Source organism: Ovis aries, chromosome 20 (assembly GCF_016772045.2).
Source record: "Ovis aries strain OAR_USU_Benz2616 breed Rambouillet chromosome 20, ARS-UI_Ramb_v3.0, whole genome shotgun sequence".
In the NCBI taxonomy this organism is placed as follows: Eukaryota; Metazoa; Chordata; class Mammalia; order Artiodactyla; family Bovidae; genus Ovis; species Ovis aries.
Window position 1 is genome coordinate 48,910,964 of NC_056073.1, and position 12,575 is coordinate 48,923,538.

Here is a 12,575-nt window from a genome sequence, read left to right on the forward strand (position 1 = left end):
TCTGTCCATGGGATTCTCCAGGCAGGAATGCTGGAGTGGGCTGCCATTTCCTCCTCCAGGGGATCTTCCCTTGATCCAGGGGATCAAGCCTACGTCTCCCGTGTGTGCAACACTGGCAGGTGGATTCTTTACCACCGAGGCAGCAGGGAGGCCCATTTTAAAGTTTACTTTCTAGTAACATTTTTTGTTGTAAAATGTCTCAAATCTGTGTTTGGCATAAAAACAAACTAAGGGAAGAATGAGTGTCATTGTCCACCTAAACTTTTCAACCGATTTTCTTTAATCTTCCCTTTATTATTTCTTTCACTTGCCATTTTTGGTTAATTGTTTGAGAAAGTAAACAGTTACATTCCTTTGTTTAAAAAAAAAAAAAACATTTAAATGTTCTAAAGGAAGACTGACTCACTTTCAAATGTCTTGAGGTGCCACAGTTGGGAAGAGAGCCTCTTGCAGGTGAAGGAGTCCAACCCAGAGGTAATGAGGTTGGAGACGCCGCAAGGAGTTCAGAGGAGAGGGCTGGAATGGGCGCAGTGGCAGGGGCGGTCTCGCAGGGTGGGGCTCTCTAACCTCGCAGGCCCCCTGCCCCCCTGCGGACGCCGGTGCAGGTGAGCGGCTGGTTTGCAGCAGCCAACGTGCAGCGATATTGCATGCTTGTCAACAATATGGTAGAACTTTGGTGAAGACGAACTTGGCCTGGTTCCTAAACGTGGCATTTACAATCAGCTTCCCTTGCTTCAAAGCAGCTTTCATCTAATAATAAGAGGCTATTTCAAAGGTCATTGCGAGATTGCAAAGTAAGGAGCCCAGACACACGTTGTTCTGTGTGGAATGTGACGGGTCGGGGCTCGGGTGAAATGACATTGGCTCTAATCCAGAGCTAGATCTGGATTCAGACGGTCACATGCGCATGACCACTTGCAGGCATTTGTCTGGTCTTATCTTCTCCACCGAAAAAAAGGAACGTTTTTTTTTTTTTTCCCCTACTTAGTGTGAAAACTACTCCAATGCCACCAGACTGTTAAATTAATTGGATGATGGAATGGTTTTTAAATTAAATTTTGAGTAAGGCTGATAAACTTCTATATTATTTCCTTGGCTGCTAATCAGCATAAGTGACTTCCAACTAAGTTTAGCCAAACTTTTTCACTCCAGAGGTGAGCATAACCCAACTATCTAATGTGGGCAACCCCTCCCTGTTTTCTAAGGAACCAGTTGTTTCAACTTAAACTTTCCAAGCCTCTGCTCTGTGTACACTTTTGCCCTAGATGCTGTTACTGTTCTTTAGGGATTCACCACTGAAGTGAAACAATACATTATAGATACTATACAAAAATGACAGGGGTTAGCAGTGGGAAGCAGTGTTAGTTAACTGTGACGCTAGAGATGGGAACACAAGTTGGCAGAAAGCCAGAGGCAGGCACAGCCATGCGGGTTGGTGAGATCAGGGAAGGGTCCCCAGAGTGGTGTGAGTGGGTCTTTGCTAAAGTGAATCTTCGGATGCTCCTGGGTAGAAACTCTCCCCCCCAGTCGCCGTGGTCCATGCACCCATGGAAACTTCTCTCCCCCTTTTCATCACCACCTTTACCAATGCCATCTCTCCTAGAATGTCCAGCCTCTGTCTCCGCTTAGCGTAATTCTCCCAAAGTTTCCAAACCCAGGTTGTGGGGCTCCTGAAATAGGTGGCTTAGGAATGTGACCTTTCTGTTGATGGGAATCACTCCCCACTTTTGAGCAAGGCTGTAAAATGATCCGTGTGCACAAAGGCCAAATTTAGAAGAGAATCATTTCTAAATATTCAGCTCAATGGGCTTATGCCTTCTGTTTATTAAAATCATCTATTGACCGAGCAGCCCTTATGTGAGAAGGGGGCAAAAGGCAGGGCGACATTAGAATAGCAAGGAGAGATGTGAAAGCCTTTCTCAGTGATCAATGCAAAGAAATAGAGGGAAACAATAGCATGGAAAAGACTAGAGATCTCGTCAAGAAAATTAGAGGTGCCAAGGAAACATTTCATGCAAAGATGGGCACAATAAAGGACAGAAATGGTATGGACCTAGCAGTAGCAGAAGATATTAAGAAGAGGTGGCAAGGATACACAGACGACTATGCAAGGTTATCAGTGCCAAACAAATGACTTCAGGGAAGGCACACCACTGAATCCTTGCTAAGAAGCACCGTCATCCGGGTAACTTGTTTAATTTTTCCCTGGGTGTGTGACGAGTTCCCACCTTCCCAGGTGTGACCAGGTTAGGCATTCCTTGTAGTTCCCATTTCTCTTTGGAGGAAATGCAGCTAGTTTGGCCAAGGTTGGGGAGGGACAGAGGGCCATGGTGAAATCTTGAGGGATCCTGAAAACCTGGATTTTCTTGCCACGGTTATGGTCTTGGCTGAACGGAAGCTGTTGATCAAGCTAAGCGATTGCTGTACATGTTTATAATGCTTTTCTTTGGTGGGAGGGACCAAGGTTCAGGGGTTATTTTAGCTTTATTTTTATGATTAATGTGTAAAATTTCTGTTCATATTTTAATAATAAACGATTCTGCATACTTATGTCAGTTGCATTATTGAGCATGCAAATGAGTGAAAATCACTAATTAGTTCAACAGTATTTATTGCGTGTCAGTTATGAGCAGAAACATAAGTGCTAGGCACAGTGTCATCGGATTCGTAGTCCGGTCCAGGGGACAGTGAAGTAAAAAGATAAACTGTAATACCGGGCACTGAGTGCGATGGCAGGACAACTGTATGGCACCTATGGGGGCGCAGTGAGAAGAGCCTTAAGCTGAAACCTGAGACTTGAAGGTTAGTAAGAGGCAGTGAAAAAAGTGTAAGGAGGAATGCAGGTGAAGGCGGCCGATGTGATTCCACCGAGTGCAAGCATGTGCAAGAGCTCACAAGTTAGAAAAAGCATGCAGTGTTCAGTGAACTTTACGATGTTCAGCAGAGCTATCTGAAGATGCAGCTTAGGATTCAGTGGCATTTGTAGCTGACAAGTTCATTCCTTGGATGATTAACTAAGGACAGTATGTAGAACAAGGAGAGAATAGGACCTGAGAGAAAGACAAGCAAGAGACAAGCAAAAGAAGAGCCCAGACTTATGCAATTTGGTAAGAGAAAACATTAGTAAAAAGACACGCCATAGCTGGCAGAAAATACGTATGTTACCAATATGTCCAACTCGGTGCATTCCCATGGACTGTACCCGCCAGGCTCCTCTGTCCATGGGATTCTCTAGGCAAAAATACTGGGAAGCCATTCCCTTCTCCAAGGGATCTTCCCGACCCAGGGACCAAACCGTACTGCGGGCAAATTCTTTTCTGTCTGAGCCACTAGGTCTAGCGCTAATATGTGAAGAACTTTGACAAATCAATACGGTAAAAGTTAATACCCCCCCAATGGATACATGGACAAAAGGAGGGAAAAAGCATTTCATAAACAAATGAAAAGGTCCTCAACCCCGTTGGTGATCTGAGAAATGCTAAATAGAGCCACAAAAGATATCATTTCTCATCCATGAAACTAGGAAATTTAGAGACAATATCAAATATTGGAAAGAATGGGGACAGTAAGAATTCTATATCCTAATATGGGAACATAAATTAGTGCAAGCTTTGGGAAAAAATATTGGCATTACCTTAGTAAATGTGAAGATGTAATTGTCTTATATCTTCAAGGGTGCCAGAAGGTGTGGGGCAGTATGGTTTATAATAACAAAAACTGGAATTAAAATATCTATCAGTACTAGAATAGAAAAAAATATTTCTGTCTATTTACGCAATGGATACTACAGAGCAGTGAAAATGAGCAAACAGCAACTCTATGTATGCTATGGTTTGAATTGTGCTCCATAAAATTCATACGTTCAAGTTGTGACACCCCGTATCTCAGAGTGTGACAGTATTTGGATATAGAGTCTTTAAAGAGGAAATTAAGCTGAAATGAGATCATGAGGGTGGGTCTTACTCCAGTGTGACCCATGCCCTGGCAAGAAGAGGAAATGAGGACACGAACACGTAAAGAAGGACGACCACGTGGAGACACAGGAACAGCAACCGTCGACAAGCCAGGAAGAGAGGCCGCAGAGGAGACCAGCCCCGCCGGCACCTGGACCTCGGACTTCCAGCCGCCAAACCTCTGAGAAAGCAAATTCAGCTGTGTACATCACCCAGGCTGTGGCGCTTTCATACGGCAGCCCTGGTGGGCTAAGACAATGCCGATACGAATGGGTATCAAAAATATAAGGTTGGATAAAATTGCAAACCACAGAACACTAACAGTGTGATTCCATTTAGGTAAAAATTAAAAGAAAAAAAAAGACATATGTCGTTTAGGAACACAGGTACATTCAGACACAGACACACCGGATTCTTACACTGACACTCCTTGGAAAGTTGGAGCTTAGTTTCCCTCTGCCTGAATACGGGCTGGATTCAACGGCTTACATCTAAAGAGCAGAATAAACCCTAAGTGATAGTGTGTGACTCTGGATACTAGGTCATGAAAGACGGTGTGGCTTCCCCCATGCCCTTGCCTGCAGCAATAGCTCTGGGGAAGCCAGGTGCCCTGACGCTCAAGCAGCTCACGTGGTGAGGACCTCTTGCCAACAGCCATGCCAGTGTGCCGTCTCGGTAATGCGTGTGCAGCCCCAGCCAGGCCTTCAGATGACTGTGGCCCTGGCGGACGACTGTTTCAAAGAGTTCTAACTTTTCGGCTGCGCTGCCCGGTGGGATCTTAGTTCCCTGACCAGAGATCGAATCTGCACCCTGCATTGCAGTGTGGAGTTTTGCCCGCTGGACCTTCAGGGAAGGCCCCTTCCCTGGCTGAAGTCTTGATGGCAACCTCACGAGAGATCTGGATCCAGAACCACCAGTGAAGTTTCTCTCAGATTCCTGACCACAAAACCAAAGAAGTAATAAACACGTGTTGTTTTCAGTTGCTAAGTTTGGGAATAATTTATTTCACAGCAATAGATAACTAATACAACATACTATAGAGAAAAAGCGAGAGAATGATCGGTGTACATTTCAGGATGATGGTGACCTCTTGGGTGGAGACAAGAAGAAATTAGGCAGGGGAGCAGGCGTACCTTGAAGATGCTGGTGGTGGTTTGCTTATTTATTTTTAATTCGGTATCAAGCACCTGTATGTTAATTTTATTATTTAAAACACTATAAATCTGTGTTATGTACACACGTACACATTTTTGGTATTTAGGAACTATTTTATTAAAACAAACAAAAAACCTAAACAACTGTGACCAGATAAATAGAAAGAAATGCAAGTGTTACGTTTCCTGGCAGCTGGGAAATGAATGGGACAGAGAGAGCTGCTGCTTATAAATATATAAATATATATATATATATACACATACCTTACTTTTATATATCATGTATATTAAATATTACATAATTATATATGTATAATTATGACTGATTTGTTGTATGGCAGAAACCAACGCAAAATCGTAAAGCAATTTTCCACCAAGTAAAAAATAGATAAAAAAAGAAGAAAAGGCAGGACTGACCGGAGAAACCCAGAGGGTGGCCAGCTGCCCTGAGCTGGAAGGGCACCGATGTGGACGACCTGCCTCTGCCGGCGGGGGGCTCCCTCGCGGGGGGCTCCGCGCCCCGCGTTAGGCGCAGACACCTGGTCAGCACCCCAGGGAGCAGCGCCTCGTCGCCGTCACACCCCAGCTCTGTCAGATCTTCGTGAAGGGACCACGGTCTGCCCCTGCTCCACTCCCCGCTGGGTGGACAGCTCCCTTTCTTGTGCCTTTACCAACTGTCCACGCTTTCAGCCCTGGCCGGGTGCCGGGAGCCCTGCGTTCACCTTTCATCTTTACCACCGCCCTGTGCAGTGAGCACGCTTGTTACCCCTGTGTTCCCAAAGGGCTTGCACAGTGGTCCTAGTGGCGCCTGGAGCCGTCTAACTCTAAACACCAGGGCGCCACCACTCCACACCGCTTCCTGAGCGCGGGGTCTGCACCGAGGCCCCAGCGCAGCTAGCCCTTGGTGGCGGTGTGGAAGCCCCACCCTCCGCGGGGCTGGTGTTTGAAGCGGAAGCCCTTGGGAGCTGACTCGGATCTGATGAGGTTGCGAGGCAGAGCCCGCGGAGGGGATTTGTGCCGGATGGGCATCACCAGAGAGGGTGTGTCCCCTCTGTGCTGGGCCGTGTGAGGGACCACCAGAAGATGGTCGTCTGCTCCTGGCAGAGGATTCACCGCGGCCTGACGGCGCTGGCACCCTGACCCCAGGCTCCCAGCCCCCAGGACTCCGGGACATCTCTGCTGCTATAAGCCCCCTCCTGCCTCCGCCGTGCAGGGTCCTTTGTTACAGCAGCTGAAAGGATGGAGCCTGCCCCCCGCCCCCACCACCACCACCGGGGATTCCTTTCCAGTTTATGCTCATCTGTTCCTCCACTGCTCTCAATGCCAAGGCCAGTGCCTGCGTCTCCGTCACACGCTCGGCCACGGGGCCTGCCCGCAGACTGCCAGAGTCTGCTCCGTCTGTTCAGAGAGAGACAGAAGTGTCTGGAAATTTGTGCTGTTCCAAGGGTGGCCTGTGGCGTGGGTATAGACAGTCTAGGCCCCCAGCCCCAGACTGGGTGACCCCGAGGTGTGACCTGCAGTCTCTCCGGAGCTCCTCACGTGGGATCAAGCAGAGGCACCCGCGGGGCGCACGGGAGATGGCCGTTTCAAAGATGAGCACAGCAGTGGCCTCCCATCCCGTGTTCTTCTGCAGTGTGATCTGGTCTAACGCTCGCTGATGCTTAGACCCAAGTCCCTTCTCCATGCATCTGGACTGGCCTGAGCGATAACCTGTGGCCAGCGGAATGCAGCTGAGTCAGCAGGACTTTGCTGCTGACTTCGGAACCGGGTCAGAACAAGCCTTGCAGCGATTGCCGTGATCTCCTGCAGCTCTTCTTCTCCTAGACTTCGCCTCCTGGAAGGCTTGCTCCCGAAACCCAGCAGGTGCGCAGGGAGAAGCCCAAAGCCACGTGAAAGGCCACGTGTAGGCCCCCTGGGCTGACACATCCCAGTTCAGCCATACTTGCAAGTCAGGCAGCTTCTAGACGGCCCCAGTCCCTGTTCAGTGGGCCATCCAGCCTTCGAGTGTTGCCACCTGAGGCCCGAGACACGTAGGACAGAGACCAGCTGCTGTCCTGTTTGGCATGTCCACATTCCTGACCCACGGAGTCTGTTAGCACGAGGGAGGAGCAGCTGATCTCGGAGGAGCAGCTGATCTCCGCCACTGAGCTGGATGCCTGTCCCTCAGCGACAAAAACCTGGAACGCAGAGCCCTGCATCCCTGCTTGGCTTGGCCTCCTTCCGTTCTCGTTCTCCCACCAACATCTCTGGGGAATACAGCCTAGTAAACCCCAGTCACACACACAGCCTCGGGGGAGCCTGACTAAGACACCCTCAGCCTCATCTAGCCTGGACGTTGGGTCTGCGAGGAGGGATCTCCAGGAGTTAGAAGGGAGAGCGTCGTCACACTTGTCGCTACCTGTCATGTCATCCCGAGCAATTCTTCCCCTGGGAAACAGACCTGGGTGTGTCCTTGGCCCCGAGACAGTAGGCTGGCGAGAGAGGCGACCTGATTATGGAGTCAAGGGAGAGAGGGGGCCAGGACCGAGGGGGCGGAGGACATGGCAGGGACTGCGAGGAGCCGAGGTGGGCCTCTGGGAGGAGACGGTCCGTCCACGTGGGATTCATGGGAGGAGTTCTGCCACGAGGCCGGTGTCCAGGTGAGGACCAAGTGAGGCGGAAAGAGGTTCATAAGCCAGAGAACGAAAAGGAACTGGTGACTAGCACCAGGGGCCAGCTCAAGGTGGAGTCAGGAAGCTGGCAAAGCTCGTGAGAGCCCCTCAGGGGCCCCGTGGGCTGAGGCAACCTCTCTTCTTCTTGGCTGAGTCTTCTAGCTGGTTCCTGAGGACGCAGCTCCAGGCACCGCCAGGCTGATCTTCCCAGCAGAGATGCCCGGAGGTCCCCAGCTGGGAGGGCGGACCTGGGCTGGCAGCTGCCCCCGCCCGCTCATCTGTGGGCGCAGACATAGCCCAGGGCACTGGAGCATGGGGTAAATACAGGCAGGAAGCCGTGCCATGTGGGGTGGAGCTGGCAGGCAGGGCACCGTGGCCCGCCTTGCAAAATGCCGGGGGAAATTGGTGATGGGGAAAAGCTTGCTTATTTTTTTCCAGGAAAGATGAACAAACCGAGACAGAGAAGTCAGGGCAGCGCAGTGGGGCCGGCGCTCTTGAGATGGCTTTCCGGCAGGGTTTTCATCTGGGAAATGCGCTGATTCACAGGCTGCCACGTGGCCTCCAGGGCTCCTCGCCCCGGTGCACTCGGACCTGGGAAGGCCACCCTCCGGTCCCAGTGGAGGTGCGGCCGTGCCCGAGGGCTCCACCAGCCGTGCCAACTCTCAAGGGTCGAAGGGAGACGCAGGAAATAGGGATTTAACAGCCTGCCAAAAAACAATAACAAATTGGGCTTTTATGGGTCACATAGGCCTAAAAATTCAAAAAGAAGCTACAGTAAAAAAATAAATCTCCATGTTACTCCATCTCCTGGACCCGTGGTCCACCTCAGCTTCTCACGCATCTTCAGGTATTCTGTGAACATAGAAGCATATGAGGACAGGAGGCCGCGCCCTTGCTCACACGTTTTCACACATTTGTGCACCACGTCCAGCGGTGTGCTGGAGGCAGCCCTGTCGGCTCACAGGGGAATTTGGTGAGCTGGTTGTCACACACAGCCATCATCGAAAAGTAAATTGCATGACCTGAATATTAAGGAAATCATATTAAAACAAATACTTACAACTCATGGCTTCCTAATTATTTTACTACGTATTACTGTTACCTGCCTTCCTGAGGTCATCGACACCTGTCGTTATCTGTAGAGTGGAAAAGCCACACATACCCTCCCAACTCTGCCTTTTGTGAGGATGCTTGGTGCCTCGGAACTGGTCATGGTGGGAATATTTACACCCTGGAAATGAGCAAACACGGCAAATCCGAGTGCTATTTGTTGCTCTGCTGGAGATCTAGACCAGGGGTCTGCACACGCTCTTGAAGGGCCGGAGAGTAAATATCTGAGCGTTTGCAGCAACACGGCGTCTGTTGCAATAGTCGACTCTGCTGTTGGAGCACGCAGACAGCCTCAGAGGGACGCAGAGGCAGAGGGGCTGGGCTCCAAACTGCATTTACAGACCAGACGGCTGCCGGATGTGGCTCAGGGATTTGGCTGACTCCTGTTCGAGATGTGAGACGGCCGTGGGGAATATGGAAGAGATACAGGTTCAGTGTAAGAGCGCTGGGTCGTCTGACTCTGCTATGTTGTGAAGAACAGAAAGGTGAGGAAATATTCTTTTTAAAAAAATGTCCATTTGTTTGTTTAATTCATTTGTCTGCCCTGGGTCTTAGCTGTGGCATATGGGATCTAGTTCCCTGGCCAGGGATCGAACTCAGGCCCCCTGCTTTGGAAGCGTGGAGTCTTAGCCACTGGACCACCAGGGAAGCCCCAGGAAATATTCTTTGGTTTTCAGAAACCGTGACCTGATTGGGCCAAGCAGCCCAGGTCGCTGATAGATGGTGAAGTTCCAACACACACGCTTGTTTTCTGTCTGTTTTCCTCACGAATAAAACTGAGCTATCAATTGACCTTCATGTTTGAACACATTATCAATTTGAGCGATTTCTTCGCTGATCGAATAGTTTGCAAGATTTCATGGTTCAGTTTTGTGACATAATTGTTGGCGATAAATTTATAAAACTGACAATAGATTTTATAAGAAATAGCACATCTCATTGATGTTAAAGGATGGAATTTACAATGAAGAATATTGTTTATTCTAGTATTTATTATCTGTACATGAAAATCCTTTATTTAGTATAATTTGTAATTATATAATATAAACATACTATTTTTTACATTATTAAACATTTATCAGCTCAGCATTGCATATAACTGTTTAGAACCTTACTTTTATTCACAATGTATTTTGAAGAATCTTTCATACGTTATTTTCAGCAGCTATATTCTTTTTTTCTGGACAAGTCTTGCAACCTGCAGGATCTTAGTTCCCCAACGAGGGACTGAACCCAGGCCCCAGACAGTAAAAGCAGAGTCTTAACCACTGGACTGCCAGGGAATTCCCAAGACTATATTCTTTTAAACAATTTGTACTGTTTTAGATGTGTTCCATGTTTGTTTATCCTGGAGTAGGAAATGGCAGCCCACTCCAGTATTCTTGCCTGGAAAATTCCATGGACAGAGAAGCCTGGCAGGCTACAGTCCGTGGGGTCGCAAGAGGGGGACATGACTGAGTGACTTTCACTTTCGCTTAATGTTTGTGTAACCGCGGTCCTGTCGATGGGTATCTAGGCGGTGAGTTTCACTGTTAGAAGCGACGCTATAGCGAACGTTCTCATACACATGCCGCAGCAAGCACACGCAAATATACCGTAGCCTCAGCTTCTAGAAGCAGAATTGCTGGGCTAAAGAGGGGTGCGTTTGTAATCGTGATCGATGACGGCAAATCAGTCTTCCCAGATGGCACAATGGTAAAGAACCCGCCTGCCAGTGCAGGAGACGTGGGTTTGATCCCTGGGTTGGGAAGATGCTCTAGAGAAGGAAATGGCAACCCACTCCAGCATTCTTGCCTAGGAAAACCCATGGACAGAGGAGCCTGACGGGCTACAGTCCATGGGGTCGCAAAGAGTCAATGACTAAGCACCCACACCCGTGGTCCAGATGATCACGTACGATGACGAAGTGCTTTTCAAAGACCTTTCTCTACTCACGCCGCCACCGAAAACAAGAAAATGCCTATTTCTCTGTGCCCTTGTCAACACGTAAATTATCACATTTTTCATTTTGGAAAGTCCAGTGGATGAAATGGTACCCTACTGAAATTTAACTGGTATCTCATTTGTTACGAGAATGAGTAAACACTTTATATGTTTAAATACCATTTGTATAATCAACTGTGCAAACTCTTTATGGTCTTTGCTCATTTTTTATTCTTTTTCTACTAATATCCGAGATCCCTTTGTGGACTTTCCCACAGAATGTGAGCTCCAAAGAGGCAGGAAGTTTTGATTGATTTGAATCCCCCAAAGCTTAGAATGATGCCTGGCATGTAAGAGTCGCTCATTAAACGTTTGCCAGCTTATTAATTAATTACTAAGGGATTTAGTCCCTCGTCTGTCATATATGTTGCCATATTCTCTCCCAACTTCTCATCTGCTTTTTGAAATTGTTTGTGGTATTTATTTCCTTTGCAGGAGATTTTAATTTTTATACAGTCAAATTTGGAAATCTTTTCTCTTTTATAGTTTTTGTACCTTTGTGTCTTACTTGGAAAGATAGCCATTTCTAAAAATAAGTAAACTCTCCTGTGTTTTCTCCTAGGAATTTGCAGTTTGATTATTTTCATGTTTAAATCTTTGGAACATCTGGAAATTCTGCTAGAATAAGTGATAAAGTCAGCATCACACTCACGATTTTTCCATTTGGATGCCCAGTTGTTCTGACATACTCACTGAAGTATCTCATTCCCCCAGCGGTTTGAATTCTGCTTTATCATCCACCAAATTCCCATATGTGGGTGGTCTGTTTCCAGCCTCTATCCCTCCATCTATGTACGTATTCTGCATTCTCATGCCAGCACCCAGCGGCTTTAATTAGTAATGCCCACTCTTTTACGTGGCGTTTATAGCATCTGAGTGGTCAGGCTCATGTACATATCACAGTATGATGAATCAGTTTTGGGCCTTGGCTTAAACTTGTAGCTGTTTATTTATTTACAGCTGTGCCGGGCCTTCGTTGCTCGCGTGGGCTGTCTATAGTTGCGGAGAGTGGGGCCTCCTCTGTTTGGTGGTGTGCGGGCTTCTCACTGCGGCGGCTTCGCCTGTTGTGGAGCACGGGGTCTAGGCCTGTGGGCTTCAGCAAACGCAGCTCCCGGGCTCGGTAGCTGTGGCCCACAGGCAGGTGGGATCTTCCCGGGCCAGGGATCGAACCTGTGTCCCCTGCACTGGCAGGCAGATCCCTATCCACTCTACCACCAGGAAGTCCCTTAAACGGAGGGTTTTAAAAAGGTATAAAGTGCTTTTGTGGCCTTTGTCGTGCTTGCTTTTTACAATACACCCGTGAGGGAAGTGGTGGGAGTGTTTTTGTCGCACCAATTTACAGATGAAGAAGCTGAGGCTCAGAGAGGTCAGGGACCCTTTGCTGTTGATTTTTCATTTCGTGGTTTGTAGGATGAAACTCCTGCTCTTTTCTGTAACGGAATGCAGCTTACGGAAAGATGTGCGGTTAAAGTAGCAACTAAGACAAAATGCCCTAAAGCCCCGCAACCAAATCAAACCAAGGGTTCCTGTCCGCGGATTTCCTGTCCTCCTGGACCCACTCCTTTTGTCGTCCTCAGATTTAATGGAGAGGCTCAAGTGAGTAAATGTCAGAGAACTTTGAAGAAGATAGCGACTCATTTATTACGAGATTCTTAGCACAGCTCCTGGCATATGGTGAGCACTGTATTTATATAAATACAGTGATAGCTGTATTTATATTCTTT